Here is a 12,123-nt window from a genome sequence, read left to right as displayed (position 1 = left end):
GGCTGCCCAGTTGACGAGCTTTTGCCCTGAGGGGTCGAAGGTCCGGTATGCTGCAGGTTGTTTGAGGGACAGAGCTAGAGATTGGGAGGAGTCATTGGTGATTCTTTGGGAGCCTCAGCCATTGAGGCTATGACTTGGTCTGACTTTGTGACCACATTTGGGGATGAGTTTGCACCGGCTGTGGAGCTTCAGCAGCTGGCTAGGGTGTTTCTTGACATGAGACAAACTACTGAGACAGTGGCGGAGATTACCGTTAAGTTCCGGGAGAGGGCCTTATTGATGCCTCGGTATGCAGGGGATGAGGAGATGCGGAAGACCCGCTATCATGACATGTTGATGTTGGATTAATGTCTAAGTCCATAACTATATTTGGTATGTACTTGACCCGACCCAGCATGGTCCATTTGGGTTGCACTTCACCGGCACAATTTATATGGATAGTCTTTTGAGAATAGTATATTTATGATTTATATTAATATATTATAAGTTCTAATATATTAATATGGAATCATATTATTTAATTAGTATTGATCAAGAATTAATTTAGAATTAATTAAGTGATCAAAAAGAACTAATTAAATATGGACTCTTATATATATGGAATGGGCCAAGTTCATTTAGGTTGGGCTAAGCTTTCATGGATGGTCCATGGAGATTTTAACCCATGGATCCTATGTAAATGAAAGGTCATGGGTATTAGGGTTTACATGGATGTAACCCTAATCCTCCATAATATATAAAGGGGTCCTTGGCTCACAAAATTGGCACAAGTGTGTGAAAATAAGAGTGGGCCGATTTTAGTGTGCATACATATTCTCTCAAGTTCTTCCAAGGTGTTTTGGTGATTTGTGATTCCATTTGAGGCTTCCACACTATTGGGGCTAAGCTCTTAAAGCTTGAAGACATCAAGCTACATCAAAAGGTATGTCATCTAACTAGAATTTTGTAGTATAGGTGCTTCATAATATGCTAGTTAGGATGAAACCTTGGAATAGTTAATATTTGCATGTATAATAGAGAAAACATAGATCCAAGGTTTATAGGGTTGCATGTACACCATATGAGTGTTAGAATGCTCAAAAACCAACTGTGGTATCAGAGCCATGGGTTGTATTCTGTTATATTGATGCAAATGTTTTATTTTCAAGTTGAAAAAAAAGGAAAAAAAAACATGACGTTTATCAAATTTTAAGATAATTACTTGTTTTGTGAAAAACGAATTATTTGTAAAATTTGAATCATTTGTTATATGAGTTGAATTAGGTCAAATTTAGTAAAAGATAAAATGATATGATTATTTTATTAGTTTTAAAAGTTTGATCTAAATGTTTTAAGGAGTTACATATTTTGTCATAAAATTTTGGAGCTCAAATTTTTTTTTAAAGTTGTGATCTTAAGGGTTTTTGAAACTTCCATAAGTTATGGATATGAAAGTTTTTTTAAAAAAAAAAAATTGATTCAAAGTTTTTATGGAGTTACAAAATTTGGTGTTAATGTTTTAAAGAATTCCATAACTTGTTCTTAAGTTATGGAACATGGAAAGTTTCATCATAAAACACCATTAATTCCATAAGTTATGGAATCCAAAGGTTTTCAAGAATTACAAAACTTGCCCTCAAGTTTTGAAATTTGAGAAAAGTTTTTTATGAAAAAAAGAATTGAATTCTAAAACTCTTGGGTTAATAACTTAAACAATTAATTAAATGGTTTTAATTTTGAGTTTAATAATTGGAATTATGATGTTTTGTTGAATAGTTCAAATTAACCCTTATGGACTTTATTAATAGTTAATTAAAGCGTTTAATTAAAAGAGTATTATTAATCCATAAATATATGGTTTGAGTTTAATTAAATTAAAAGTCTAGTTTAATTAATAGATTAAACCACCAAGTATTTTAAATGTCAAAAATACACCCTTATACTATTATAATATTAAAAGTTTAATATATTATATGTATAAGAGCAAGTCGACTTACTATTAGTAGACCCCATTCACGAAGCGGGTCTATAAGGGGGGTATAAGGTTACTGCCTATAAAATGGCAGTTTAATGGGTGTCCACTCTCACTCACCGCTTCCTTGACCGGTGGAGGGTCGTTAGCCAAACAGGTAGGACAAGGACTATAATTCTCCCTTCATTATAAGTATAATGATAAATACTAAGTAACTAAACACTTATAAATTCCCAATCTTAGTTACTTAGGAAAATGTGAATAAGGTGCTAATCCATGAAATTACACTTTGCACTTTGTTTAAGCTGTTAGTGGAGCGTGTGTGGTTAACCGGCACACTAACCTGGACTTAACAAGGTAGGCAAAGGGTAACTTAATGTTTATCATAGTATCGTTGGAGCGTGTGTGGTTAACCGACACATCGATTGAGGGGTAAATATTAAGGGTACCACGTATATTTGCATGGTTACTTCACACCTTGTTTTGTGATCCTCGGCATCCCAGTCACAAAACCTGAAGGGCACACTCGAGATTGAAACATGCCATTGAAAAGTTTAATGAATCTCAAAAGAATCTAGGAGTTTCAAAACCAATTAAAACCTAATACATTTCGTTTATCTTGGTGGAAATTGGTGAATCGTCATTCACCTACCTTCAAATATTTTATAGCTTGGATTACGGCATCCCTCTTCCAAGTTATAAAATAGTTTGTTGGGTCCTAGCCTTAATATATCATATTGGGTGTTATATTAAGGACTTAAATCAACTTTACGTGAATTTCTCCCATTGTTGATGTCTGGTTTAGACAACAATGATCTTCCCAAACCAAGTTTTCCTAATGAATATGACTTCACGAGTTTGGCTCATGGAAGTCATACTTCTCTTCCTCCACCTCCTCCAATTATTCTCCCTAACCCACAAGTTCAAGGTCACTCAAGCCCTAATGGCAAGCAAGGTCTATGTGTGATCACATCTTAGAGATGAAGTCACATATTGACAAGCCGGGAGAGTTGGGTGTCAAAGTCTTGAGAAAGTTGGATGTTCAATCACTTTCTAAGTCACATAGTGAGTTCCTTTGAGACTACTATGATACAGACTATGACATGAACCTTAATGATCATATCTATTTGCTTGGTGCTGCTGAATCAGCAATGATTTGGAACGATAGTGAAGCAAATTTGATTAGAAGATCAACTTCCCAAAAACTTTATGGACAGTGACAATGGTGACACTGGAAATCCAGAAAAAGCATTCTCTTCCCAATGGAAAGGGATTGGCCATAGTCAACCCGGTTGACCAAATGGTAAAGAGAAAGGCTAAGTCTGAGATAGTCCCATTACCAAAGGGTCCATATGTTTATTTTGCCAAAGGAAGGGGCGTTGATTGCAAAGCTGCCAAATTTACCTAAGGATGTTAAAGTCAATAAGTTTGACTCTACATCAAGTAGAGCCCATTATCTAACTCTGTTAAGTTCTATTCTGAGATCCTCATTACATGATGTGACTGGGTCACATGTTGATGTTTTAAGAATCAAAGAATAGAGAGAAATCTTAAAGGAAGTATATGCTGATTCTGATCGCGAAGGTGGATTTCGATCGCATCAGAATTTTGAGCAGTTGCTTAAGAAGTTATGATATATTGCTAAGGAATAGATAACAACAATTTTCCATGTGGATTGTAAGGATAAGTTTTTCCGCAAAGTTTTAAAATAAAAGAAAATTGTTTAATTTTATTTATTTGAAGTATCCTTACAATGGCATTTGTGGAAAATTGTTGTTTATATGATTCTACTGACAGCAATATTGGAAAATGGATTTGATTCTTTCATTTGTGGTAGTGTCTAAATTTACCAAATCAGGAAAGTTCCTCATCGCCCAAGTTTCAATTGGACCGAAACTTGGAATCATGCAAGTTGAATAGTATGATGAATGTGAACTTTTAAGCATTGGAAAATCAAGACTAATTACTTGTTCACATGGATGTGTGAGTCAAGTGAAGGACTAAAGGGATCGAGTACACATTCTTGTGCACTGGTCATGTCCACCACAAAGCTCGTTAAGACTATTTGATTTACTAAAGTTTAGTAAATATGGTTATATTTACAAGTTTAAGTATAATTCTGAAACATTGGAAAAGTCTCAATGTATGGCAGAACGAATGTGAAGAATCAAATTAGGCAGAAAGATAAAAGTTTCTCAAATCTGAAAAGATGGGAGAGTACTTTAGTATCATGTTTGTGATCATCTTAATGATTTAGAAATCATATCACAATTAGTCCTCTAAAGGTCATCTTAGTGCATTCTTATGACTAAGAAGAGGAGTCATGAATTGTTGAAATGGTTAGATGAGGAAGATGAGTCATACTTCGTTCCAAAACAATTCTTAGAGTCATACTCCAAGATTGTAACTTGAGTGACATATCTTAAAGAAAGGTTTAAAACACTTGTCAAATGTAAGAGTAAAAGTGTCCTACTCTTGTACATTTGAAATTGGTAAGTTGTGATGTTTTGGATAAAACAAAGACCAACTAAGGCCAATTGTGTGAAGTGTTTGTCTTGATAAAGAATCCGCACTATCTCTTGAATATTTGGCAAGATAGTCTTATATGTCAAGAGGATAGTGGGAGTCTTAAAGATCCTAAAAAGAATTTCAAGAACTAATCAAGAATAAAACCTGAGGTTCTTCACTAGCACACGACTTGAGGTTTATAACCTATCGTGTTGACATATTCTGTGCCCATTCCAGTTAAAGTTGGCTTTGCATAGGAGTTCTGAAAGTTCTCAATTGGTTGCATAACAATTTGGAAGCAATGGCAGGCCCTGTACTGCCAGGTGGCAAGAAGTTAAGATTGCATAAGTTCAGTCCATATGAGTTTGGATTTGTCATTATCCTTGTCTTGTGACTATGGTTTTGACGATTCACATGGATAAGAACACATACACCATAAAATCTAAGGGTCATAAGGTTTCTCTCCGATTCATGAAAATGATGGTGAAAACACTTCCACCAAGTAGATTTGAAGCAGATGGCAAAATGTCTAAACAATTGCGACTATGATTACGACATCCCTTTTCATAGTTCTGAAATTGTTTAGACACACATGCATGCTATCTAAGGAAAGGTGTATGATTATGATAAAGTTTTATGAAAGCATCTCGTATCAGAAATCTGAACTTTGGTAAGAAAGTCAATAAAGTATTGATTTCTAGAAGTCCAGCTGATTTCTGAGTACATGTCAAAGCTAGTGGGAGCATAAGTGTTATGCTAATAATCATCATGTTAGTGGGAGCATGATAATTATTGTTAGTGTTGCAAGTTAGCAATGTTAATTATAGAAAACAAAAGTTTCAATTCGTGAGGCTGCAGGGATTGAAAAAGTTGTTTTGCTATAATTAAGGGAGAGGATATACTTCATTTCAGTTCTAAAGGCTTAGATTGAGACCTTAATCATCTTTAGTCAAGAATATATATATGAATTTCATGTTGGATTGGTTCAACTTAAGGAAATTCTATATATTGCGTTCTCAAAATTCGATTATGATTACGACATCCCTCTTCATAGTCAAATTTTGAAAACATGGCAAATAAAAATATTGTAGCAAAAGACTAGTCTAGAATCATGTCTTTATGTGAGACATCATGAATCGTGTACCATTTGCTTTGGGTACAGGATTGATTGCATGTGCTATAATATTTGTCATTTCTAAATTTTTCCAAATGCCCAGAGGCATTAAGAAGGGAAAAGGTCTAGAATTGGATATGACTAAGATGATTAAGCAATTGTCGAGGACAATCTGAGGTTTACCAAAGATTGGTTGCTCAGGGACAGTTGGAAGTATAGTGCTAATTTTGGAAGGACCATATTGACATATTCTGAAAAGAGGCATCTCTTATTCAGAAGTGATAGTCAAAATGAGAATATGGAGTTGTCTCCATAGGTGGAAGTTATCTGTGTAAGATTAGAAAACTTAATGCAAGAAGCATGTCCAAAGCAATGTACTTTGAATATGAGACTTAGTTTCCATGGAGTTGATCTCCATTGGAATACCTTATAATGACTGTTGACAAGTCTTTGTGACTTTGTACATATTCATTACAGGAGGGTCAGTGCATATTAGTTTAAAATCTAAACAGATTTCGATAAATGATAGGAATTTGAAATTCTCACATTTTTCGATAAGGATTTGGGAGTGTGAAATTAGAATCATTGAAATTATGTTCAATTGGTTTATTTCACAAAGTAAGGATCATAGACAAACATAGAGTGCATACTTGGTGTATGGCAAAGCTATTGTTTAAGAAAAACATAGTGTACATGCTTGGAGCATGGGACAACTAGTGTTTTTAATTCAAGTATAAAGTTGATAAAACCGAAACAATGAATAATGAGTAATCAGTATGGTGATAAATAAAAGTGTTTATTTATATTCATAGGGTTTGATACCATATTTGATTCATTTATTCTTGTGTTTCACTTTGCATGTTTTGACTTCCAGAATAACTAAGTCGCTCTTTCTGAATGATTAAGTTATTCAAACCATCCACAGTCGGTCATATGTTGGAAGTAGATATGAATCAAGACTGTCATGGGTTGGTTTGTAGAGGTCCAAGTTGGTGGACAAAAGTGGTGCTACAACACTCATGAGTGCTCATAAGTTCTGAGTATTGGATTCAACCCGCGCTCATTTGAATCACTTCATGGATTTTATCACGAGTGATCATGAGACGATAATATCTTATATTCTTCAAACCTAGAGATATGAGTTGTTACTATGAGTTGGTTATACATTGATTGCACGAAAACGCATTGGTAACTCGATGTTATAAAACGTGCCTTTGTGTATGATTCAACAAGTAGTAGAACAAGCCATATGAGTCGAAGTTTATCCATTCCTTTTACCTTCGGGATAAAAGCGATATCTGTGGGCCCCTTGATGATTTAAAGATGATACATGTGAGTGCTTGTCCAATCCAGGACTGATTTGATTTGTTCAATCAGTCAGTCATCATGAATCGGAAATCGGGAAACAACAAATGGACAGAGAGAATGATTGATAATCCATGTCTCAGTCCATATGATATCTAGAATGGAGGAATATATGATCCCTTATCTAATGGACAAGTCATTGACAAAGGTCAGAGTTCATCGACAAGGTCAGAGTTCGACAGAAGCTTTTGAGAGCTACGATTGCTGATCGGTTCCTGAAGTCATACGCAATAATAGTTTTAGACTTATCCAAGTGGGAGACTGTTGGATTAATGTCTAAGTCTATAACTATAATTGGTAAGACTTGACCCGACCCGGCATGGTCCATTTGGGTTGCATGGCATCATGCATTTGGATAGACTATAATGAGAGAAATAACACTTAAGGTTGGTTAATATATTATAAGTTCTAATATATTAATAAGGTTATTTAATTAGTATTGATCAAGAATTAATTTGGAATTAATTAAGTGATCAAAAGGAGACTAATTAAATATATGGGTTGATTGTGTAAATCATTCATTCTTATATATGTGGGCTTGTGATCCAAGATTCCTTATGTTGGACTAAGTCCATGGGGTGACCCATGGATACTCCATGGAGGTTAAAATCCATGGAGCATAAGGAATGGGTAAAGTTATGAGTTACATGGTGTAACCCTAATAGCCACCATATAAAAGAATCCCATGGCTCAAGAAATCATGCACTAATGTGTGAGTGTGAGGGCTAGACGATTTCAAGGAGTGTTCAAGTTTCTCTCAAGTTATTCCAAGTGTATTTGGTGTTGTGTGAACCATTTGAGGTGTCACACTTGGGGCACTAGGCACTCAAGCTTCATGAAGACATTCTACATCAAAGAGGTATGTATTCTATCTTGTTATATTTATTATTTTGTATGCTAGATTAGGATAATACCTTGGATGTTCATAATTGTATGTATAATAGAGAAAACATAGATCCAAGGTATTTAGGGTTGCATGTACACTTAGGAGTGTTAGAATGCTCATAACCAAACAGTACCCTAGTATGTTGGGGCGAGGTTGGTCATAGAGTCATGGGTCGGACCGAGGTGGTTCTTCAGACTACAGAGATGATTCAGTAGATAGGCAGAGGTTGCAGACTGCTCAGATTCGGCAGAAACGTTATGCCGACCGGCGCCGATCTGAGTTAGAGTTTCAGGTCGGTGACATGGTATTGCTGAAAGTGTCACCTTGGAAAGGTGTGATTCGCTTCCGGAAGAGGGGGAAATTGGGTCCCTGATATATTGGACCATTCCAGATTATTGCCTGGATGGGCAATGTTGCCTACAGATTACACCTTCCCGAGGAGCTCAGTCAGATCCATTTCACTTTCCATGTTTCGCAGTTGCGGAAGTGCGTGTTGGACGAGGATGCGGTTGTGTCAGTAGATGACATTTAAGTTGATGAGTACCTGAACTATGTTGAGAGGCATGTAGCTATTTTGGAGAGGAAAGTGAAGGTCTTGAGGAGCAAGGAAGTACCTCTGGTGAAGGTACGATGACAGCATCGAAAAGGCTCCGAATGGACCTGGGATCCAGAGGATGAGATGCGGGAGCATTACCCGGATCTGTTTAGTGCAGCAGACTTCGAGGACGAAGTCTAGATCAAGTGGGGGAGAGTTGTAGCATCTCGGGGTTTCACGTATTTTCTAATCCTTCACTTGGTATTTTAATATGTCATTTTTGGTCCTTGATATTGGTTGGAATTAGCCCTAAGAAGCCCTAGTGGAAAATTGGAAATTCTTGGGAGCTTGAGTTGTACGCAGGGCGTATGCGTTTACGGGTGAAACCCTAATTTTTAGGTTTGTGGAGTATTTAAGCACCATTATGGGTCATTTTGACTCACTCTTTCAGCCTCCAAGTCCTTTCGCCATTTTGAGAGAACCCTAACCCCATAATTGAGAATTTTGAGCTTATAGTGTGATCTTTGTGTGCGAAAGGAGAAGATAGTGCATCAAAGGAGTCAAGGAAGGAAGCAAGCTTGTAGATTTGAGATTATCATCTTCTTGGGGAGCTCCAGAAGGTATAAAGCTTATACCTTTATGCTTGGATTGTTTAGATCTTGTTTTGGTTGCTTTTTGGTATTATTCTTGTCCCAAGAGTCCCAATATTGTGCATGCTTTGTTTTGGACGTGATGGGTTGTCCTTTCACACCCTAGGATGGATCCTAAGGCATAAAAATAAGGTCCCTTGAGCTAGTTTGGTCCCTTGTTCTTTATAGGAGGTCTTAAGGGATGAAGACCATGTATTGAGCCCTTTTTGGACAACCAAAGTATTAAAGTTTGAGAATTTATGGTTCTAGAGTGTTTTTGAGTCTTAGATATGAAGTTTGAGCTTAGGTGCTTAATCCATTAAGCACTTATAAGGATTTTAAGATCTACGAGGTTATGCCCCGCGTAAGCTGATGTACGCCCCGTGTACTGAGTCAACCACCCCGATGGTGGTCAAGGCGAGGCGAAGTTGTAACGAACCAACATTCAAAAGAAAATTTTCATTTTTGATTAACCAAAATACTTTCCACAAACCACGAAATCCCAAATACAATTGTTTTCAAAATTCATATCAAATAAAATTTTATTTCAAATCATCAGAGTGTCCCATAAAAACACCTGAGAGAGAGTGCATGCCGTGCCATCAAGCCTTGCCCTTGCCCTTGGGCTTAGATGTACCTGAAACAAATCTACAAATTGTAAGCTAATGCTTAGTGAGTTTCCCAGAGCATACTCCACACAATCCACATAAACACATAATCATATTAGTTGTAAAAGCTACATAAATCACATAAGCCAAGCATACAACATATAAGGAAGCCATGGAAACCCTCCAGGGTCTTACACCTAGTGCCACTGGAACCCCCACGTGGTCTTAATTACCTGCCATGGGAACCCCCACATGGTCTTCCTGCCATAGGAACCCCCACATGGTTTGCACTACCAAGAAAATATCATACAAACTAAACATGCAAATATACTAGGATGCCAAGGAAACCCTACCAAATGCCACAGGAACCCCCACGTGGTCTCAGTTTACTGCCACAGGAACTCCTCGGGGTCTTCCATGCAAATGTCATACTAACATAACGCATAATCAATCGACAATCCACATATCATAAAATGGGTCGGCCTTGGTGATTTAGACCCATTGGTATGGTGAGAAGTCTCACCTCTGTCTGTTGAATCCGAAAACTACTCTCCTAACAGTCCGTAACCACCCGTGCTGAACAATAATACCATTACCCAAGGTTAGGACCGAACACAATCCAATTGAAGAACCCAAACCCCAAGTCCTTTCAAAATGGCCCAAAAAGTCTTCCTTTGCTAATGGGCCCAAAATTCATGTCCAAAATCATTAATGAGCCTCATGGCCCAATAAAGCCCAATCATAGTATTCATGGCCCAAAACAGATAAGCTGGCCCATTAAATCAAAACGTGACCAAGCCCAATGACTAATTAAGGCCCAAAAGCTTACAAGCCCAAAACAAGTCCGAGCCCATCTGAGGTGCGTACGCCTTGCGTACCACCCTGGTACGTGCAACATACTGATTCCCTAAGCTGTACGCGCGACATACTATAACTTACGCCCAACGTACAAACATATTAAGCACTTTCTTCCATTAAGTGCTTAATACTCGATGTTCTAACGTCCAATATCAGATCTGAGCTCATTAAGATGTCCTAGGGCATAAAGTTGGCAACTTTATGCCCTTGCATGCTATATGGGACTTAAAACCTTCATTATTCACATTAGGACTTCATATAAAGATTCAAACTCATGCATGGAGTCTAGATACTCTTCAAGCTAGCACCTTTATGCATCTAGCATGCTCACAAAGTTCAGATCTAACCATTTCAGCCTCTGAAGTTGTTCAACTCTCAAGAGAAGGTCCAAAACCAACTAAAGGGACAAAATAGATCTATTGAATAAGATGGCAAGATCAAAGCTTTATACCTCCAGAAGCTCTTCAAGGTGAACTAGAAGCAATGGAATCATATAAACAACAATTTTCTTTTCATTTTAAAATTACGGAAAAACTAATCCTTACAATGCAAATACACATGAAAACTATGTTGTTATCCATTCCTAAGCAATCTATCATAAGTCTTTAGCAGTAGCTCAAAATTCTGACCTTCAGATCATGCGATCGAAATCCATCTCTTCACGATTAGAATTAGCTTATTCTTCCTTTAAGCTTCCTTTATTTTCTTCGATTCTAAAAAACATCAAAATGCGACCTAGTCACATCATGTAATAAGAATCTTCAAATAGGAACTTAATAGAGTTACATAACGGACTTTACCTGAAGCATAGTCAAATTTTTCGACTTTTACCATCCTAGCGAACTTTCAGGTAAATAGGGCAGCTTTGCAACCAGTGCCTCTTCTTTTGGAAATAGAAACATATGGACTCTTTAGTAATGGTATACGGGACTATCTTAGACTTAGCCTTTCCTTTTACCATTTGGTCAACCGGGTTGACTATGGCCGATCCCTTTCCATTGGGAAGAGAAGAATTTTCTGGACTTCTAATGTTTCCATTGTCAATGTCCATGTTAGTTTGGGAAGGAGATCTTCCAATCAAATTTGCTTTACCAGTGCTCCAAATCATTGCTGATTCAACAACAACAAGCAAATAGGTAAGACCATTAAGGGTCATGTCGTGGTTTGTCACATAGTAGTCCTTAATGAACTCACTATATGACTCGGAATGTGAATGAAGAACCCAGTCAACAGTCAACTTCCTTGAGACTTTGACACCCAACTCTCCCAGCCTGTCAATATGTGATTTCATCTCCAAGACGTTAGTGCACACAAACTATCCATCTTTGTGTTTGCTTGCCAAAAGGGCTTGAGTGACCTTGAACTTTTTCAAGTCTTTGAACTTGTGGGTTAGGGAGAATAACTGGAGGAGGTAGAGGAAGTGAAGTATGATTTTGAGTCCCATTAATGCACGACAAAGGGATTAATCTTTCACATTGATCGCCATGTGGGATATCATCTTCATTAGGAAAGCTTTATCCAAAAGGATAAGGAAGGCCATAGTTGTCATAACTAGACATCTATGAGGGAGAAATTCAAGTTTAGTGGATTTAAGTCCTTAATATGACACCCAATTTTAAATATTAAGGCTAGGACCCAACACAATATTTAACAAATCGGAAGAGGGACG

The sequence above is a fragment of the Lactuca virosa genome, chromosome 9 (genome assembly GCF_052849685.1).
Source record: "Lactuca virosa cultivar CGN04683 chromosome 9, Lactuca_virosa_CGN04683_v6, whole genome shotgun sequence".
NCBI lineage: Eukaryota > Viridiplantae > Streptophyta > Magnoliopsida > Asterales > Asteraceae > Lactuca > Lactuca virosa.
The sequence above is the reverse complement of the archived record's forward strand: the minus strand, read 5'-3'. Positions refer to the sequence as shown.